Here is a 22,989-nt window from a genome sequence, read left to right on the forward strand (position 1 = left end):
TCCTGCCTTCCATGTATAAGGAGAATTATGGATCACCATCCTCTTTAATAACAGCCCTTAAGATATTGGAAGGCTTATCAGGTGTGAATGATGAAGGGGGGAGGGAAATTACATAAGTATATGCATGCATTTTCCCCTTCAGATGTTTAAATGTAAAGACAGCATGTGGCCCATCCCCAAGTTAAGACAAAAGGTATCGACTTTTCATTGTTTTACTCATTCAAGAAAAGGTAGAGGTACAACAAAACAGAGGTAGAGGTGGCATCTGCTTTCCATTCCTCTGTTGGGTTAAGTACGGAGTGCCATGCGGAGAACTTTGTTTATATATAGGGATGTTCCTTTCCTCCTCCTGTGAGATCTTGATGAAACTTTCATGAAGGTGCTCTGCAATCCACTCCTGAAGGTTTCTAGGGATGGCTGCCTTATTTCTTCCTCCACAGTTCCACACTTCCCCACGCCACTCGGCAATGAGTTAAGCTGGCTAGCAGGATACAGGCCTGAGCGGCTTCAGAACACCAGTAGCAGTGTGTTCTCTGTGACTTTGTAAACCTCAGGTGTGAGATATCAGCTAAAATCACTATAGGCTGTGGAAAATAGCACCAGTATGCAGTGCCATTGCCTATGCCCATGGAATAGAGACCGAAATGGTATAGCTTCATGCAATGGAAGATCCTTCTTCCCCTCATCCCTAGCAGGCCATATTCATATGGCAATGGCGGTGCTGGGTGGTACATCAGCAGCTTCTTGTGAGACTGCCTTGAGGGGTGCCCACTGCACATCTGACTCTGGTGAGGAGGAGAAAGAATAGGACTAGGGAGGACATGGTCCGCATGATCCTGGAAGCCAGAGCTTCTTCAGACCGTGAACAAAGGGATTGGTGGGCCAATATGACCAAAATAGCATGGAGCAGGAAAGAGAGGACAGGAAAAAGACACAGGAGTCCTAGCAGGACAAGGAGAGGGAAATGCACCAGGGATAATGGGTCTTCTGAGGCAGCAAACCTAAATGCTGCAGATCCTGGTTGACCTACATTTCCAAAAATCCCAGAATCGCCACTCGTTGCAGTCCTTGGAGAACTCCATTGTCACTCCTCTGTACACTGCCCTCAACATATCACATGGCATCATGGAATATATCCTTAACTGTACCACTCCATGCTGGGCGACAGCAAGGAAAACCACAGCTTCACATATACACCAACCGTGGATGTCACAGGTTAATGTGTGTAGCCACAATGAACTACATTTGTGCATTCAAATGGGCAGAAGTGTTTACTGCCATCCCAATTTTAAAGTTCCACCCCATTAATTTATGTTAAAAATCTGAACTTTTTTCTTCACTGTTCTTCCTACTCTGTAGAGATTTATTTTTGAAGAATCAAATTTTCTTTATTAATTCACAACAAATGTTACAGAATGATCAGTGGAAGTCAAAGCAAATCTTACTAGTAAATGTACATCAAATACCACACAATTCATAGTTTCAGGAAAGCACACCATTTTTATAAATGTAGAGCAACCACTACATAATTATTAGCAGCACCCAAAGATCTAGGCCCAGAGAACACTAATATGATTGACCATTAAAGTTCTCTTTCAAAGCCTCCCTCAACTGCATAGCTCCACACCGAGGTTCAAAGTCAGCAGACAGCTACTCCCCCCTCTGCCCTCCACCCTGGCAGCATCCCCCCCACCCCTCCTCAAATTATGCAGGACACAACAGGCGTCTATAACCATTGGGATATTTTTCTTACTGAGATCCAATCTAGTGAGTAAACACCACCCACATCCCTTCAGTCTACCAAAAGCACATTCAGGAATCATTCTGAATCTACTGAGCTGTTAGTTTATTCTTTCCTTGGTGCTGTCGAGATGGCCAATGCCTGGCTTCATGAATCAGGGGAACACAGGGTAGATTGGGTCCCCTACAATCACTACTGGTATTTCAATATTGCCAGTGGTAATCCACTGGTAAGAAAAAGGGGGCCCCTGTCTGCAGATTCCTGAACAGTTCCATATTCTTAAAGAAGTGAGTGTCATGTACCTTCTATGACCAGTCTACACTGATATCGATGAAGCATCCCCTGTGACCCACCACTATTTGCATAAACCATAGAAAAATAGCCCTTTCTGCTGATGCGTTCTGTGGCATGTTTGGTTGATGCCAACATAAGGATATGCATACTATTTATCACCCCCCACAGTTTAGGTATCCCATTGCTATAAATCCATCCACTAGGTCCATCCACATTCCAAGAGTCATATCCTGCATTGCAGGAAACTATTAATGGCCCTACATACTTGCATGACAATGGCTGTGAATGTGGATTTTCCAACTTAAAAATGATTTCCCATTGACTGGTAGCAATCTGACACTGCAAGCTTCCACCATTCACTTCTCCACTATCAATGCATCAAGTCATTCTGATATCCCTCATGAAGTTAGTCTTGCTGTAACAAAATTACTTTTTGCTTTAATATTTATGTTTCAGGATTAGTATTCCAATGATCTTTATCACTATCCCATCAAACAACAGTTAAATCACATGAGCCAAACAATGGCAAGAGTTCACACTGATCACCACATTTATGACTAGTTTTGATGTTTCTAGCAGTGAAACAAAAGGATCTTTTCAGCTCTAGTAGAGAACTATGGGTCATCACTTTCGGTGATAAGGACTCTGTAAAACTGACCCAAATCAGCATCTATGCTACAGTTACATCTCTTCTGGATAATATACTCAGCAACATGTTTTGAGTGCTGTTCCACAGTCTGTCACTTCAACACCTTCCAAGAAAGGTTTCCTGATTAGTGGCCTCTGGGTTTAAGTGAAGCAATGGATAACATATGAACAGTCTGTTCATTTGAGGTCTAATCTGCACCCATTGAACTCAGCGGTGGGTTTGCTATCAACTATGAATAGGAATTGAATTGGGACCCGGGAGAGAGAGATTTCAGCTTATTGACAGTTACCTATTATTTTACTAAGGATATGTCTACACTGACGGCGGCAAAGTTGCTGCCCTCAGATTTATCTTTCTGGATTGATTGAGCAGTCAGTGTAGACCCGCTCAATCAATCAGGAAGTTGACACTTGTAAACCATCCCCTCAAGTGGCGTAGCGCTGCATCGACGGGAACTTAGTTCCCGTCGGCGCAGTTCAGTGAAGATGGTGCACAGAAGGGAAGTACAGCAGTTGACAGGAGTTACACAAGCTACTCTGTGTAGCTTGCGAAACTCCCGTCGACTGCCGCCGAATCTCCAGGTAAGTGTAGACCAGGGCTAAAGCTTTGTGATCTTAAATTGACTCTATAGCTGAGCCAGTAATGAGTTGTTGATGTCATAAGAACACAGCATAATTAAAAAGATAAGAGCAAAACAGTCAAAAATAAAATAGGCACTAGAAATAAATTGCCCTCTCACATCACAAAGAAATTATTTCACCATAACAGAACTACACAAACAGAAAATCCCAACAGAATATGCATATAGTGTGGAGTAACCAGTGTTTGAACTACCCTTTGAACATATACTATTATGAAATCAACAATATAGCACAGCATCTCTTTTGTTCCTCCCCTCCACCCCGTCAAATGAAGAAAATTTTATGAGGATAATGTTTTCCCCCCACAAAAAGTCTCCCTGGATTTTAGTTTTCCTTGTTCTCTGAACTTCATACATATAAGCTTTTTAATTGAGGCCTTTGTAGAAATGTACTATAACAGGATAATGTTTGTTTTCACTGGCTGCTACTTACCCTGGAGAAATCAAGGGCCATTGTGCTCTTTCAGAAGAAGGATTTCCTCTCTACACTTGCCAGTAAAAAAACCCCCAACCAAACAATCACACATTTTGATTACTTTATTTAGTAATGCACATGGTAAACTCACAAAGCAGTATGAGCTATTCAACAGAAAAGAAGTAAGCCAGTCAGGGCTCATGCATTGTCAAGCAATATTAATTTGAAACTATTCAAGGATTTGTTATAGAAATATGTTTTAAAGGAGTCCTCATTTAGATGAAGGAACCAAAAACGTACATTACATAAAGTATGTGATTATAATACATGTCATGTCCAAGCTTTTAGGATGATTGACAAATATTAGACTATTTACCTATATACATAGTGGATCCTCCAATTGCAGGATCCTGGCCTAACACAGACTCCTGCATCTGCATGGAATCCAGCAGCAACTGCAGTGGGTAAAGTACTACAGCAGATCTGAGCTGTCAGCTTAGGCCAGGGTTGTCTGATTGCAGGATCAGAGCTACAGAGATGGTGTGATACTGGCAGACCAGTTGCCAGCTCATGCCAGAGACCCAGACCAATTCATTTGTATATTAGTACAGATAAAAGTGATTATTAAATGCATAGGAGTATATTTGGTGTTTAAACTTCATGAAAACTAGTGGGATGTTACTTGCATTGTTCTTACTTATCTGTATTCTGTCATAATGTAGTAAATCCCATGTGGATAGTGACAGTGTCATCTTGTTTTCTGTAAGAAGCAGCTACAAGTATGGATTGAAGGAAAGATTTTGGATGGCTGGACTGTTTGGACTCCTACAGGGAACTGTACCAGATGCAAAGCAGAGATCCCAGAGACAATCTGGGTACCCTGAAAAGACTTTTGGGAAACTGGCAGTTTAGTACATCACTGCCACCATTTGGAATTACAAACTGTCTCACCTAGGCATATATTGTACCTGCTTTAACTCAATGACTCTCATTTCCTTTTCTTATCTAATAAACCTTTAGTTAATTATAGAATTGGCTCTCAGAGTTGTCTTTGGTGTAAAATCTAGAGTACCAGCTGATGTGGGGTGACTGGTCTCTTGGGACTGGGAGTAACCTGATGTGTGATTTTTGGTTTAAGTGACCTTTTACCACAAAGTTCAGTGCGTCTGAGAGGCAAGATAGATTGGAGAGTTTGAGGGGACTGTCTGTGACTCCATGATAAGACTAGTATAGTGATCCAAGGTTCACATTGTTACTGGCGTGGTGAAATCTAATTATAGAACACACAGTTTGGGTGTCTAACCTGTTTTCTGATAATCTGCCCTGAGGTAGGCACTCTCAGTTGTGAGCAAATCCAGACAGTGTGACAGATGGGTTTCACAGCAGACCTATACAGGTGAAATCCTAGTTCCATTGATTTCAATAGGAACAGGATTTCAGCCTACATTTATAACTACTTAAATTTTAAACTTAATTCTAGCCTCCCCCCTCCTACCCACCCAATATGGGGAGGAAAGAGTTTCAAAACCCAGATCCAAGTTTTGTGGCTTCTATTAATTGTCAATATATTTTATCCTTTAAAGAATCTTGGGATTGCAGGTCAAAAGTAGAGTTAGTCAGAGAATTTGTTCACATAATGGTAGTTAATATTAATGACTAATTCATGTTTTCAGTAGGGATATGTTCGCAAACTGAGCCTGTGCATGTGTATATGTGCACATGCATGGGTGCAAATAAATAAAATAAATAATGTGGCATTCAAAAGTCTTTGGACAAATAGCTTTCAGACTATGGATTGAATGCTGAAGAGTCAAGTCACAAGCATGTTGCGTAGGTCGTCATATTGTTTCTGCTCCTTGCTGTTCATTAGTCTCTTGTTTAAAACATTTCAAATACTAAATATCACACTTCTGATATGACTTTTTGGATGCATAATATCTTGCAATACAATTGCAACACAATTCCATTTCAAGGGTCACAAACACTTTTCTGGATACATAGTGGTTGTCTAAATACGTGTGACTACCAAGCAATAATACCCCATTGCTTATATTCACAAAAAAATATTTGTGAATTCTCTTTAACTTGTCAACCAGCTCTATTAAAAAAAAACCTTTCAGGTGTTATGTACTAATCTGCTACATCTGCAGCAAAATGTTAACATTTGAATTTCCTGTTAAAGAAAGTGATTTTGACATGTGATATCTTACAAAAGCTTATTGACTAGAATAAATATTTGAAATATGCATCAGGGACCAGTCAGTGGAACGGAATGAGGTAAGAGTATCCATACCAGAGTAACCTTATTTCTTCCTGTCATCCCAAATTGAATACCAATTTGTTTATTAAAGCACTATCTTTCCAGTGCCTACTTCTGTAGTAAAGTCAGTAGAACAAGGTAGGATATGGTGCTAAATTCTGGATCAACTTGTATCTTTTACCTATATCTATGCACTATAGGACATAATGGTTTGGATTATTCATAACCAATAGTGATCTATTCATTTCTATTTGGATACGAGAGTTTCATCTCCATAAAAGTCTCTTTAATAGCTTCCTAATGCTTAGCATGATGCTGCATATTTCTGTAATATACAATCCTGTTAAATCCCTTTGAAAATATTTATCTAAATCCCTATTAATCATACATTGGATGAATAAGTAGCAATCTTATAAATTGGCTATAATCGCATTACATTTTAATACATGCTGTAAAAACCAATCCACAGAGAAGAAACAAAAGGAAGTATCTATTGAAGTCACTGCTTTTGGCTGCCAGTGTACTTACAATATTACTTGCCTTATACCTGCCTTCAAAAAGTGACACTGTCACCAGCCTGTGGTGCAAATGAATGCTTTAGCTGTGATATTTATATCTTCTCCTGTGGTTTGTTACTGATCTCAATGATGTCTAAACTGCAAAGGGCATATAGGAGCTCCTTGTTGAAACCAGACCATTTAACAGATGGGACCATCTCTGCATCATGAATGTTGTAGCAGTACCCAGAGACACTTCTATCTGTGGCTCAAAAAAAACCTTTTGAAGAATAATACTTTGGTCTTTGAAAGTTTTCTAATTTCACAAGTTGAACACTTTCAACATTTTTAGTATACTACTTGGGAGCAAAGCATTGCTATTTACAGCAAAAGCACTTAACATAGAATGTGTTTGTTTTCTAAGTAGTTTGGCCTCTTTCCTTAGTTATAGCAGCACCTCACGGTCAGAGTCAACCCCTCTTCCTAAAATAATCTGCCTTGTTTCTATTTAGAATTGTATGAGCACAATAATTGCACACTATCCTTACGTTGCATACATATCTTCACTTTGGGGTTTTTTGTTTTTTTTTATTAAGTCTGCATTAAAGTGTCACAATTATACCTATTTTCCCCTAAGATATAGCTGCAGACAAATCATTCAGCTACAACGTCTTTAACAAATAATAAATGTTCTGATGGTATCTATACTTATTAAGCCACAATGTGTCTGGTGTTATTTTTCTTTACTGAACTGACAGTATTTTACCCATGTTCACCAGGGTGAACCACAACACCACTGCCTGCCAACCACTGTCATTTTTCTGTGTCAACAACCAGAATAATTAGATACTCTAAATGGTGCTAACTGGGTTGGAATGGAAACAATTAAATTTGAAAAGTGACTAGTACCAAGTCAAGACACCTTACATGAACTTTACCCCCCAAGCTTCAATATCTTTTAGCGATGCCTGAAGGCAAGAATCTCTTTGTTAATTATCAGGCCTGCTCTTTGGGTTGCGCTATGCTCTGTGGATTTCCCAGGTCAGAAGTTCCTCACAAAGCATTATTCTCCTATAATCCGTACCTCAAACCCCATGACATTTAAAGACATCAACCAGCCTAGCACAGATTGTCACGGGTGCTGAGTCTGAGGGAGAAGATTGTTATTCAGATGTTGTAGTACATAATTAAGGATAAAATTATGTCACGGAGTACAAGGATTCCATGACTTTCAGAGACCATGACATTTTCCACTTTAGCCCTGGGGTGGCGGGGCTGGAGCGGACAACCAGCAGGGGGACACCGCAGCTCCCAGCTGCTACAGGAGGACCCAGAGCTCTGAGCTGCAGAGGCTGCGGTGAAGGCCCTGGAGCTAACAGCTGCGGTGGCGGTGGGTGTTGGATCCCCACAGCAGGACTCAGGCTCTCAAGCCCCCTGCTTGGGTTTCATTCACTTCACATCCCCCCCCCCCCCCCCCCCCCCCCCCCGGTGAGCCCCACTCCCCATTACAAAACAATAACATAATCTTACCATAACAAAACCTTAACCATAAAACAAACATGGCTTTGGTTCACGATGAAGGCCAAGGTTATGTTAAACTATTTTTTTTTCTGCACCCCCAGTTCACTCATTCCTATATACAAGGGAATGACAAACACTTGTATTGGCTCTGTAGATAAATGTGGCAGCTATTATGGAATAAGCAGGGATTCCCACACACGGAATGGGCATTGAGGCTCGATTAGATTCCCATAGGACTCTTTCCCATTAAATTCAGTGGGAGTTGGACTGGGCCTTAATCAGTCTGTTTCAGAGTAATCTCACCCTTCCTACTGAGGACACCAACCAAGTGACCCATACACTCAGCTTTTCTCATTCTAAATCCATAGGAACCCAGGGCTATTTTTTATGTTGGACTCAGCTGCTGAAAAGTACTACCATTTGTAGCTATAATTTTTCTATTTATCTTTAACAGCAGCTGTAGTGCAGGCTTCCTGACACTGATATAAGGAAAACCAGTAGCTAGAGGGACTACCATTTTTAGAAGATGGCTGTAATTCATTCTTTGCAAATTCAGTCCTGCTCTCTTCATGTTGCTAATTCTACTTACTATATACACATTATAAAGAATTCAGTGTTGGCTTTGATAAAACCCCATTTACAGGCCACAGAGGTTACTGTCTTAATTCACACTGAAAATGTATTTAATCAAATCCTACATGCAATATAATGTGAAGCAGCAAAAGTATATACAAGTCTTAAAGTAATGAAGATCCTACTAAGTAGTTACAGAACACATTCCTGATATGGAGTACCAGAAAATGCCAATACCTACAAAAATATATTGCTCATCATTCAAACATTCAGTTCATTTACAGAATACTTATGAGTCAGTGTTATCTTTCTCCCCACCTGCTGGAAAACATTTAGGAAGAGAGGTTTTATTACTAATATATAAAAATCCCGGGAGCCACCTGCCTTCATGTTTGTGAGAGAGGTTGAGTGATGCACTGTAACAATTATTAAATTATTTCATTGAATCCACAGCTTCAAATATTGGAGGCATGTATGGAACACTTACTTAGAAAATTAAGGACATTTTCTGCAAAGGATTCTACTTAGTAAAAAAGTAAAAAGAATTATTTACTTTAATTCATTTACAATTTAAAAAAAATAGGTGTGCTGTTTACAAAATCCCCCACAACAAATTCTGCTATACTGGATTTATGTTCTTATTACAGGATTAGGACCCAGGAGGGACTGGCTGACATGTCAGCGATGAAGAGGCCTTTGTCACACATATTGTGCTGGTTTATAGGTTATCACTCTCCTATGACAGCCTCTTCCTCACACATCAGAATGTGATTGTCCATAGGGTTTTGTATAGTAGTACTCATGATAGGCAAAATTTTCCAGAACTACCCACTTTACTTTTAATTGAAATGTTTACGAGTTCAGACTATTTATAAATGCACATATATTAGATCTATTATGGTCTATCAAGTAAATATGTATTTGGATAATTTTAAAATAGTCTATTATCAGATATCAGCTGTTCCTTTGTAGCCATTACAGCTTATAGCATTAATACTTTCAAAGTTGATTTTTAGCCTAATACCTATTCTGGAACTTCAAACTCATTGCAATCTATCATACTATGTCAATGAGTGCTTAGGGATCCTTTAATACTTGGGTTATTGACATATTAGAGTGTTACACCCTCTTCTGTGAATGTAGCCGCTGCATATACACTGTGTCTGTATTAAAAAATCTCTGAGTTGGACAGTACTGGACATTTCTACAACCCAAAATTATTTGCATGTGATAAACAAAATTCTAAACAAAATCATTTTGTAATTTTTAATCCCTTATTCAAGAGGTTTTGCAAGACTTCTGTTTAAAAAATGAACTAAAAGCTAAGTGTGAATGCTCAATTTGTATGCTAAATTTTAGCTTGGAACACTTTTTTTAAAACGGCGTTTATAAACTTATGAAGATAGGATCTTATTATGATTTTTAAGCTTTCTAGACAACATAGTTTCACAATTTAAATGTAGCAGCAGGCTGGCTTTAGGGTTCCACAAACCTCATTGTAGTGGTTGGGCGGGGGGGGTGGGGGGGGGGAGAAGAGGGGGAGAGAAGAATCACTGATTTGTGTCTTTCTTCACAGCACAGGTCCTGCTAGTGGCAGTGTGCCCTTTGCAGTTAGCTCCCAGTTTGCTGGCTCCTCCAGTTGTGGAAGGAGGGATTAGAAATGCATCATCAGTATCTTTCCCAGGAGGTAGGTTTCATATTTTGACTTCTCTTCCCCATAGAGAGAGAAGACGACCCTCAGTGAAGTGCAGTCCATCAGTTATGCTCCTTTTTGCCAAAGACCAGGGCTTTTGCCCTTTGGAGAAGAGCCCTAATAGTATGGTTGCAAGAAAGAAAACAGAATTCCACCCCCCACCATGTACCAGAATCCCATTTCTAGGAATACAGTGCTATCAAAGGGTCAGTGAGCCACACCTAAAGAAACCCCCCCTCCTGTGCCATGTGAGAGGGGAAAAAAGAATGGGGGAGTCCAACAGGTCGGGGCACGCACTAGGAAGACTTGTGGATGAAAAATATGCTGGGAGAAGCAGTTGGGAGGCTGGGGAGGAATAGAGATTAATAAAGCACATAAGGGAATGGAAAAAAAGGCGTTGAGGGAAACAAACTGGAGGGGTATGTTGACGAGGGAAAGAAGAGGGTTTATGACAGTGTGTGTGTGTGGGGGGGGGGGGGTGGCTGGGAGTGGGGAGAACAAAGTTAGGTGAACTCCTAGGCTAACCTCACAAGCTCTCTCTCCGATAGTCCAAAAATCAGACCTGCTTGGAAGGAATGAAAAGCTAAATAACTGTTTATGGTAGCGGATTAATTTTTAGGACCGTGAATTACCATTTAGTTTCAATGCACAGCACATTATAGGAGTTTTAAAATTGTTCACACACACCACCTTCTTTCCTGTAATATTACAATACACAAATAAATATTTTGGGGTCAGTTTTTTCCTATATGTGGAATGAAAACAGGATTTTTTTCTCCTGTGGCAAGCAGACACTCTGTACAAAAGAACAATTAGACAGCAAGATCTAAACTAAAACACTGAAAGGAGAATAATCAAATGAAATGGATTATTAATGCTAGATATTTAAAGTGAATAGCAACTGGGAGTTTAAGAAATAGGTATTATTTTGAGCAAAGAGGATGGAAATCGGTAATAAATAGGCAAACAGAGTGATGAAACCAAAGACCAGCAAATATTTGGGGTTAAATGGCTTTTTCCTCCCCCAAAGTCTCTTATGTAATGCCATAGACAATGTTATGGAAAATATTCGCAGCAAAAGCTTTTTAATAATTTATTACTATAGTCATTTACTCATAATAATGCATTGTGGTCTGCCCTCTTCTGGATCATGTTCACATACCAATCATTTATTTAATTTACAGCAGTGTGAATGCCTGCAATTTACTTCAGCGCCATTAAAGGACTTTAATGGCGATACTGAGAATACAGCATTATATGCATACAAACTTCAGGAAGTTATGTTATCAAATTATTTCAGTGATATTGAAGTACAAGAGTCCTCACATTTACACATTTCATGGTTTGTCTAGCCCAGCGTGTTAGAGGATATATTTGATTCCACTATTTGATAAAGGTGTTCAAGTCCATTCTAAATTTCAGTGTACTACTTTAAAGAGAGTTATTAAGCAAAGTATTCCTATTCAAGGAGAGTAATCTTGTAAATTTCACAAACAGACAACCAACATTTGAATGCCACAAAATAAATTTTTTAAACGGAAAGCATTTTAGTCAGTTAAAACTAAAAAAAAAAGAAGTTATTTACCTCCACTGTGTACCCAATCTCATCTCCATATAGACCAGCTCCTCAAACATTCCCATTTTTAACTCATGCTTAAGTACATAGCGTTGTCCATGCCAATCTGGCCAGTGATTTTTCAAGTCCAGTGCCAGTGGCCATTACCAGATGTTTCAGAGGATGAAGCAGAAAATCCTGTAATGAAAGTTTTCAGGGAAGTTTATTCCTAGGTCCTAGAAACTGGTGGCTGTTTAATGCTCTGAAATGGGGGCTTGAATCCTTCTAAACATGTTTTTAATGCTATGTAATATAAATGTGAATGTTCTCATTAGTAATTGTATATGACATTCTTTTAAGTTCTTGACTTCAGAGATATTCAGAGGCAGTGAGTTTCATAAGTGAATCAGGTTTTAGATAGAAGTATTCCCATTTATCCAATATTAAATATATTGCCATTAAGTTTTCCTGAATGTTCTTTCATTTCTTGTATTATGAGACAGGGTAAACCAAATCACCCAGTTTACCTTTTCTACACCATTCATTATTTTATCTATCATGTGCCATTTAATTCACCTCTTCTTTAAGCTAAATAGTTTCAGTTTTTTCGATCTTTCATCACACAGAAGACTTTCTAGTCTTCTAACCATTTTGTCATCCATCTCTGAATCTTCTCTATATCAATATAAGAAGAAAATCTTTTTGTTCAGGAGTTACTCACCTAAGTCCTGTCCTGTCCCCAAAGTCATATTATAATCTTTGAAAAATCATGAAAAGCAGCATCACAGTTTCAACTCTAGAGGCAGAAAAAGCATTATTTAAAAAAAATTTTGCTCAATCTTCTATTTTTTTGTTATGCCAACAGGAATGATGCTCATGGAGTTGGAATATATTTTCAATCAATAGCTTCTGACCCTATCATATACCTCAGTTTTGCTTTGGAATTTAATCATCTGCAGATTCAGTTTACGGCAGATCATGAAAAATTATTTCCACTTCCTGACCACACATAGTGCTGAACTAGTTAAGGTGATCTACTTTTGTGACAGGCTGTATCCCTACATCCACCTCTTTTTCAAGACTATGATAAATGTTGTACAAACTATGCCTTGTAAGGTATTATCTGAGAACTCAATTTGCTGATTATTATTGTACTCATAAAATACATGTGGCAACATTGTATGTAAAGTCATAAGATTCTATTCTAACATCTATATGATGTTAACCAAGACATATTCCAAATCTGGGGAAGCAGCCACAAACCAGTTCCTCAGAGAAAAAAAGCAAACGGACATCTCAGCCAGGTGTCAATGAAATCAAATGGACCACCACCTTGTTAAGCAGTCATTCTTTGGCAGGAGAAAGAGTATGAGCGAGAAATGTACATCTTGGCAAAGAAACAGCTGGAAGTTCTCGACCCACAGACTTTCTTTCTCCTGAACCCCAGCTGGAGACAATTCTCAAAGAAGAGGAAAAAGTATAAAGAATGGGGAACAGAAGCCCCGAATCATCTCTCCCTTCATCTCTACTCATGACATTGTCAGCACTTAAAGGACAAAGGAAGCATCACTGGACTGGGGAGGGATCCTGGCAGAAAGCAATTCAGCCAGTAAGACAGTTAAAACATGTGGTGAGAGACTTTTGCTTTGAATTCACTTATTTGGGTTTTACCTTTTATTTCTTTGTAACCAATTCTGACTTTTATGCTTCATTACTTGTAATCACTTAAAATCTAACTTTCTGTAGTTAATAAACTTGTTTTATTGTTCTATCCAAACCAGTGTGCTTGAACAAAAGTGTTTGGGAGACTCCATTTGAGAGAACAAGATTTGTTCATATCATTTTCTATTAACAAATGACTGACTTTATATGAGCTTGTCTTGTCCATGAGAGGGCTGGGGCAGTACAAGAGGTACATTTCTGGAGGAAGGTCTAGGACTGGGAATTTGCTGGTGTTGGTCTGCCATGTAATTCAAGAGTGGCTGGCCATAGAACTCATTCTGTATAGCTTGGAGTAATTTCATGCTGGAGATCGTGTGTGAGCAGACCAGGAGTGATTGCTTTCACAGTGAAGCAGTGTAAAAAGCACCCCGGTTGAAGAATTGAGGGGACACAGCTGTTCAACAATTCAGATTGTATCCTGGAAAATGTCACAACTTTGTATGCCATAATGATCTTTTCATCTGAAATAATATCACATAGAAAACTGTGTGCATGTGTGTGTAGTGAACAGGTTAAATTAATGAAATTGCTATTAACAAATTTCTATGTCACTTTTCAAAATTAATCCTCTATAAACATCACTATACATGAACTGCCAAAACCATGACTCAGAAAGGTGTTTTCTACAACCTCTCCTCAGCAACATTGTGCTGCTTTCATGTTTTTGAGGGTATACATTATAACAGGACAATAAACAATACTGCACAAAAATAGAATTTAACTTATTCCTGCAAGTTGGCTTTAGGTATCAGTGCTGAATGTGAAGGTCAACATAGTCTAAAAGAAGAAAGGAAATGTAAGTTTTAAATTTATAATATATTGAATATCTTTCTTACCTGTTTCAAGGGCACAACTCAGATGCTTGAAGGAGAAACAGGCTACCGGCTTTACAGACTAGTGTGGGGAACAAACTCCATACATAAAAGGGCTTCATAGTAGGAGGCACAAAAGTATGTGGGGAAGGAATGGTCACTAGGCCAACTGAAACTGGCAACAGGAGATCTTTACTGGATAGAAAATCCAGTATCAGAATCTAAATAATTGTTAGTCTTTTTTTTGTTTATTTTCTTTATAGAATAGAATTTTCATTTTTCCATTCCCTAGCTTAATGTATTTATTGAGACATTCAACAATTACCACCAGAGCCAATATTTTTTAAAAAACTGATGAAATCACAAAGAAACAAGAATCAGGAAGGTCAACAATCCAAAGATGTTCTTAATAAACTTATTATAATTCTTGAAAAGTTATTAAACTAAGTAGGTCATTGCTGAATCTATTTGGGCATTTAAATTCCATGTAAAGCATTTGTGACTAGAAATGTTTGAGCCCTGTTTTCTTGACTGATATTTAAAGCTGTGTACAAGCACAATGATTATTAATCATCTCTCAGTAGCTATAGCCAGAGGCTATGTTAGTATCAGCGTGACGTTGTGCTAACGGCTGTATCAAACAGACAGGAAGCACCTCTGCCACAAAAACAAGTTGCAACAAGTGATTGGAAGGATTAGCATAATTCCTACTTGCCTAGCCATTACCACTTGGCAATGTATCATAGGTATCCTGGTAAAAGTGCATCTTAGGGAGGAATTTGAAGGAGGACAGGGAGCGGCTTTACAGACAAGTTTGGGGAGGGCAATCCATGTATAGAGGAGCTACAGAGAAGGAGGCTTGAAAGTGCTGATCTCTTTAACACCTTTTCAGATATCTTACCATCAGCTCAAATGTAACAAGGCCGAAACTGAACTACTCCTCCAAGTCTCCTCTCTGGCTCACCCATTCCGACACTCCTACTCCACTCTGCATTTTAATTCCCTGACAGTCAAGACTGTAATGCGGTGTCATCTGACTTCAACCTCTTTTGCCCCATATATCCCGGCTGCATCCAAATCTTGGCTCTCTTTCCCCCTGCAGCATCTCCAAATTTGTGTCCAGACCTTCATTACCTCCCATTTTGACTACAGCAATCATCTCCTATCTGATCTTTACACTTGCCCACCTCAAATCCACCCAAACTGCTGCTGCTAGAATCCTCTTCCTATCCTGCTGCTCTAATCAGTTTACCCCCTCTTCAAATTCTTTCGACTTCCTTTCCTCCACTACATCAGATTCAAACTTTTTGTAAGAAAAAACAAGGCTTTTTTCCCCAAAGGGTTCATAAGAAAATGAACTTTTTTCCTATGTAACAAATAACTGGAATTTTCTGTAATTACATTGCACTAGTTTTGCATGAAGAAAGTGATATTTTTGTGAAAGATGGCAAATATGCACCCAAGTCAAATTTGCAAGAATTTATGTAGCATATCTTCAGCTGGTATAAATGGTCTTTGTTCCATCAGGACATGCCCTGAAGATTTTACACACACACAAAAGTTAGGCTTTCACTATTTTTGTGGTTAACAAATGTGAGTTACTCTCAAAAATAGGAATTTTCTCCTTAGTTCAAATGTGTGAACATCTTAACTTACATGTAATCATTTTCGGAGAACAACAATTGTCTGGGATTGGAGACCATACAGAGATTAATGGATTTTGATTTAGACCTTCACTCTACTTTTTCTTCCACTGCAAAATGTTTCAGTCTGAGGCAATGGGTTTGTTCATTTTGGTTTGGGTCTTGCGTCTTGTGAAACAGAAGAGACCCGACTCAATTTTAATGAATATAAAATGTAATTATTTAGGTTACTTCACACCATTTGCTGGCCTTTCAACTGACCATCTCAGCCTGTACTGTCTTGTCTCCCTAAATCCTGGCTTGGAGTTAACAGTAATGAAATGTACTGTTGACTACACTTCAGACAACCTGAGACTCTGCTGTCATATCTGAGCCCTGGTTCCCTATTCTCACTCTATGGCAACTGGTAAAACTTTGAGTTTGAGAGGAATTAGAAGCAGGGGTAAAGACTTGTGGAACCTCAGGCAGGAGAGGTGCCCAGTGTTGCAGGAAGTGAGAATTAACCCAGTAACTCCTTCACCCTCTGATCCCATTGGTGGCATGGATGAAGTGGGCTATTTTCTCCCATTCTGGTCCTGCTACTAGAAAGGGACAAGAGAACTGGCATGCATATTGCATATCTTGCAGGGGACAGGAGGCCACAAAAGAGCAGGGCACCAAGCAACTCCTTGATTGGAGTGTGTCTAAGGTTTAGAAGATCTTTCTACAATTTCTTAGAACATTTGAGAGCAGTTTTCTTAATTGCTTAAAAAAACCAAACCAAACCAAACCAATACAGAGAGGGGGCAGAGAAAACCCCCTCATCTTTTGACCACTCCAGCTAAAAGAAAGATTTTTAAAAAAGATGATGTGCATGGTATATAACATGATATAAAGGAGTATTGTATAGGTGAGAATTATTCCTTCTACTTCTGATTACATGTTGAGTGTTGGAGAAACTCAAATCTTTTTTTTTTACAAGCCATCTGGTCCAATAAAAAGAGGCCTGCTTAATTAAAGTTGGAGTATACTAGTGTAACTAGTGTAACTCCCATTCAAAGAACGAAAATAAACCAATTCAAATGCTTTAGAAATTGTTAACTGTTTCTATCCAAAACAAGCAGGCAAATCTTGGCCAAATGCTCTTAAAAGATTACTTACTCATATTAAAATTTAAAACCTCTGCTACAGGAAAGGATTTTAGGAAGTCTTCCACTTAGTGCACATTAGAAAACTCAGGAGTAGCTACTTGTTAGGAAGATTAGATGCAAGATCCATATCAAAACAGTGCTTTCCCAAATACTAATAAGTGAAGAGTACTGAAAATCCTGAGGCTCCACTGAGAATGGAAGTGATACCAGAAGACAGCAATAATTTCTTAATCATCCCTTAGTTCCTGGACATTTTGCAATACTACCCAGTTTCTTTGTTAAGAAGCTGAATTGTAAAAATAACCATTTATTTGCATGAAATGCTCCTGATAGCCTGGTTTTGTAATGCAGTTCTTGCTCTCACTTTGTCATACTTTGCTTGGTCTCCTTCTCCAGCTGAAAGAAGGAGTGATGGGTAGAAAGAGGAGGTTGTTATCAATTTAAATCCATTTTAAGATTCCTTGCTCAAAAGGAAACCTTGTTGATGAAAATAATAAATATGCTCTTTACTAAATTTCTTCATTCACAGAGGGAAGTGACAAATGTAATAGATTTTAGCAATTCATTTAGCAGCATTCCCCTCTAGGCATAGAAAATGTCAGCACTGTCTTTTAAAGGTAAAGAAAAAGAAGAATCAATTAAATATTTCAATTCAATCTCAAGTATTTTAGAATATTTGTTAAGTGTAGTGAACTACTGAGAATCTGTCTCCATTCTCTTTCTTCCTTCTTTCAATTTGGAACACTAGAATAGAGTACTGCATATACAGTCAAAGTCACTATTAAAAACAGGGCCCAAAACTATGGAGTCCTCATTTGAGTAAAACATCCATAAATTTGCAGCAAGTTTTGCCTGATGGAGAAAATCCAAACCCCAGCACCCACACCAAATATCTGAGCCAAGTACTGGAGGCACTTATGGACAGAATTCCCCAACTCAGGTAGAGTTTCTGTGGAGTGACTCTGTGGCCATAACTCCAGATGAATCTAGAACCCTTCTACAGACTCCCTTATTGAAGAAGATAGGGGTGATCTATGCAATAGGGAATCTCCTGGTCCCTCCTCATGCTCTGCCCCTACATTGCTATCATTCTGGCAACCAAAAGGAATAGGGCTTCCTGCAGAAGATGCATGGATTCCCATCCCCACAAATTCTGCTGCACAGGGGCCTTCCGTAGTCACAGCAGGAAAGACTGAATTAACACCTAATTAAGAAGTACAAGTTCAAAACCTTAATGACAGCCCGTCAAAAGAGGGGGAGTAGGGGGTCCAGAAAGGTAGAGAGTCCAAACCACTTATCTGAAATAAAGTGTTTTGTGGTTGTGCAAGTACAGTAGCTTCCCATGCAGCTGCAAACTCAGACCCCATCTTAAGACTGGAGGTTCTCACTGACAGACTATTTTGAGATTAGTCCCAAGTCCATTTTTATTTTCTTTCAGTTGTTTCCAGTGAAATACAAGGTTATATTATATACTATGTTAAACATTATTTAAACATACAGACAGGTGTGAACTGCGTACATGGTGAACTGAGCGAGGAGACTCAGGGAGTTGGGTGGTATAAGGTTAAATGGATAAATGGCATTCGTTTCCTTTAAATCGCAAGCATACTGGGAAGGTAGAAGGAAACTGCAGGTAAAGCTGTGAATGATTGGTTTCTTTCCTCTGGGTCAATAGGTTTTGTGTGGGGATGGTGTAAATTTTCCTGGAGTTGAGGAAAGCTGTAGTGTTTGCTGCCAGTTAGGAAAACCCATTTTGTGCTAATGGGAGGGCTGATTAGCCCTTCACCTACTAGTCTTTTGCCAAGGTGCTATAATGCCTGCTCCAGTCTCAAAAGCCCTGATCAGATTGGGAGATTAGTTGAGGCACAGATCAGTTTAGGAAGATTTTGCTTGGGTTAGGCAGACATGTCCTAGCCTTGAGAATGATTTTGCCAGGGAGAGGCCTGCATCATCTTGGAAAGATTCTGTATAGCGTGGAGAGAGATGTTCTAAGTTAGACTGTGTTTACTTTAGCCGGGAGCTATATTACTAGGGGAGTTTATGTAACAAGTTATTTCAGTTCCTATAGGATCTAAAGTTGGACGTATATGTTTTCCCTGTATTTTTGATGCTTCTAAGTCTTACAGTTCACACCTGGAATCCTCACCACTAGCTTTTGCAGTAGAATTGCAACATTTTCATCCCCAGAGGAATCTCCACAACCACAGAGGCAAGGGCAGGATTCACAGCTGAAATTAAAACACTTGTAGGACATGTTTCCAGGAATTCCCTGCCCCACAACATTCAGACAACCCATTCTGTCTATATGTGTTAGAAGACAATATATCCTCATTCTTTCTTTTTTTCCTTTTCGTGTTATTGTATATTTGTACAACTTATTCATAAAATATTTGAATACTTATGAGTTATCTACACTGTAGGTCAATAAATAAAAGATAGTGTGAACTCGTTGAAAAAGCTATTAACTTTTTATTGTCTAACTTCACAATGTAGTCAGTAATCAGTTTTTTAAAATATAGGAATTCTGGGGGATAACATGAAGTAAAAATGTAAAGAATTCATATGTAATTGCTTTAAGTTCTGAGTTAACTTGTAATGAAATTAAGTCTTCCATTTTTCTGATGCCATAAAATTCATAGCAGTATTGCTGCTTTATTCATTTTCTCTCCACAAAAGTAAAAACGATGTTACAAGACAACTCAAATTTCAAATTTAGAAATTTGTTCACATTGAAAAATATGGCCTTAAGAGACAAAATATGAACACAGTGAAACCTTTGCATTTATCAAAGGAAAAAAAAAAAAAAAGACTGCTAAATACCTAGCCTGCCTTTCATTTAGGAAGTAATCCCATAAATATACATTTTCCCTTTGTCCATTTGAAAAAAGGTCTACCTTTTCAAAGTTTACACGGAGGATAGCAGTAGTTAAATTACTTTAGCTGTTCAGACGAGAGTGTCCATAGGTAATATTGAGAGTAAAACAGATATGGTTAAAATAAATTTTTTAGAAAAACCTGGCAGCTCTATTTTAGATTGAAAGTGCTTCCTTGATATGAAACAAATCAAGCTTTTTAAAACTTTGATTCCAAAGATGATCAAGTACAGCCAAATAATATGAGTAACCAAAAAACTCAGTCCGCTAAGCAGGAAGCTAAAACAGTGCCATGTGACTTAGGTACCTATCAGATCCCATAAAAAAATGGAACAGCTACAAGTAGTTAAAAATAGAGTGAAATGTTTGCAGAAAGTATTAGAATACTTAAATTATTAAAAATCTGTTTGCAGACAATTCACAAACAGAACCCCCACCAACTTCATCACAAGTTACTCAAGGAAAATAATTTGTTTAGCTCTAAACATGGTATCTCTTTCACCACCTGAAACATAGACAGAGATGAGAGATTCAGCATGCTATAGAGGCAGTTCTTCATAGCTACCTACCATTCTGAATACCTAACCTAAATTGCCTTCCATAGAGAGATGAGTGAGCTGCTTGCTTGTAAAGTTATCCAAACGATGATCAGAATTTCAGGCAGATTTGGACAAGAAATCATTCAGAAGAAGTACTCATGAATGACCTGTTTGCTACACATGTTGCTGGTCTGGCAGACACACCTGAACAATTATCTGTCTGGAGCCACCTGCTTTCATATCCTGCCCTCCAGACAGACACATTCACAAATGCTTTCCTCTGAGTTGACCTTTCTACTGAGGACAGCTGAACAGTTACATGCTTTGAAGCAATACCTAGCCTACTTAAGGGTGTCACTCCCCCCACATTTTTCCAGCTCTCATGCTGTGGGAGTGCTGCATCACTTGTTAAAATAAACCAACTACCTCGCTCAAATCTATCGAGCAAGGTAGTCGGTTTATTTTAACAAATGCTGCAATCCTCTGAGACATTCCAAGGCACAGTCCAGACTAATGGGGGGCTGTGTCCCCCTGGCCAGGCAACCATAGATTCCTTACAACACCTTGCCGAAGTAGCTCCCATCTGGGCTGCTCACAGAGAAACCATCCAGCCTGCAAGTCACACCCTGAGTGTCTATTTGTAACTAAAGCCTGCCAGCTACACCCTGTCTCTCGTCAGCCTTGGTTATATCCAAACACACTCCAGTCCCAGATTTCCCCCCAGAAATGTGTGCCCTGTACTACCCAGCCCTCTCCTGGACTGTACAAATATATTTAAATCCATTATTCTTTTAAGAGAATAATATGCCAGGGGATTACCTGAAACAGTTATCCAAACGCTTCAACTTATACCTATTGGGTTAGATAAAACAGTAAAGCAAAGTTTATTAACTACAAAAGAGAGAGATTTTAAGTGAGTACAAATAATGAAGCATAAAAGTCAGAAATGGATACAAGAAAAATAAAAATAAAATACTAGCATCTACTTGAGAAGTTATCTTAGTTGCAAAGCTAAACTGGCTCACCATGTGCTCCTGAAGATTACTGACCAAACTCTCAGGTCAGGATGCCTCCCCAGAGTCCAACAGCTATTTCCTTCTGGTCTTCTCAGGTGCAGAGAATAAGGTTGGCAGGGAAGGGAAACAGAGCAGTGCATTTTTATAGTTTCAGTCTCCCTCTTGAAAAACATTTCCAGCTGAGAATCAGGAGACAAAGTCTACATGGAAGGATATTCTCTGCTGCTTTTTGTTCACCTGTTTGATGTTCTTTTGCTTGATGACTCTCTGTACTGTTTAAATGCAAATTAAGGCAAGCAGACATTCCTTTGTTTATGACAGACTTGTTTGCCAAATTCTGTTTGGGCAGGGCAGTGGGGTCTGGAACATGTGTTAATATCATTCAGGGGAACCTTAACAGCAAATCAGGAGTTTTCAAATGATACCTTACAAAATGATACCTTTCCACAAAGATTATTACAGGGTGTGAATACAGGGGTGTAGTCTGTCAGATCCACACACAGAATGAAATATTCCATCAGAGGTATCTCTATGGGATAGAAGTGCTGTTTCAATAAGGAGATCTGTAAAGTGAAACCAGGAGGCTATTGCATCCAACCAGCAAACTGAGGGGATGTATATATACAAGACTTCTATTTGTTTTGAACAGTTTTTTTAGTTCTCCAGGTCAAAAGGGGCCCCTCTCCTTCATGTCAATCCTCAGGAAAATGGGAAGGGAGGAAGAAAGCAGCACAGGGAGCTTTTTCCTTCTTCTAGTGCCCCATAATTTCACTTGTCGAACATGTATATTTGGGTAGCTACAGCTGCTAGCAACATTAGCGGCATCAGAGCAGTCTGTGTGGTGTGAGGCCTGAGCTATGGTCATAGCTCCCATATATCAGCAGGGAGTCACAAGATAAGATGAGTAGTGGTGGCTTCAGCTGAGCTACACCTGGCCACAAAGATATTCAAGCAACGTCGTTGGGTGGTGCAAGTTCTCCTGACCCCTATGACAACTCTGCTTCTGCAGACATGTAATTAAGACACGTGTTTTTACTTGTATAATGGAGTGTTTCACCAGGAGCTGTTACTTCACCATGAGATAATAAGGATCCCAAGGTTTTCAAGTAAAAAATGCATCTGAACTTTAGAGAACCCTAGATTTTGGCTGCCTGGTAAAAAGAATTATTCTAATGACTATCCAAACGGTCATTCTAACGGCAAAACACATTCCAATGCCAGACCTCCCTACAGTCCCTCATTTCACAGGACTACCCCCATTTTGACCCCCCAACACACTATCTTAGTTGATGAGCATTTTTTCCCGGCCCCTCATTTGAGAGGGCCTCCAAACTGAGTGGCATTGCAACCTGCAAATGGGGGTACAGAAAACTCAGGTTTGGCCCCCCTGAGGGGTGGACAGGCCAAACCCGGGTG

At 39.1% G+C, this 22,989-nt stretch overlaps 1 protein-coding gene across 1 annotated transcript in view; it reads right to left on the bottom strand.

The window, feature by feature from the left end:
* The window catches only part of MBNL1 (muscleblind like splicing regulator 1), a 288,655-nt gene extending 267,016 nt beyond the window's left edge, over positions 1-21,639 (bottom strand). Inside the window, exons 1-3 of the mRNA XM_067550238.1 lie at positions 21,583-21,639; positions 12,560-12,634; positions 11,869-12,036 (exon numbers count right to left, since the gene is read on the bottom strand). The gene's annotated coding sequence lies outside the window, so the exon portion shown is untranslated. The remainder of the gene's footprint in view (positions 1-11,868; positions 12,037-12,559; positions 12,635-21,582) is intronic.
* Between the last annotated feature and the right edge of the window lie 1,350 nt (positions 21,640-22,989).

Source organism: Emydura macquarii, unplaced genomic scaffold (assembly GCF_026122565.2).
Source record: "Emydura macquarii macquarii isolate MOO-44397 ecotype Brisbane River unplaced genomic scaffold, CSIRO-AGI_Emac_v2 contig_18, whole genome shotgun sequence".
Lineage (NCBI taxonomy): Eukaryota > Metazoa > Chordata > Testudines > Chelidae > Emydura > Emydura macquarii.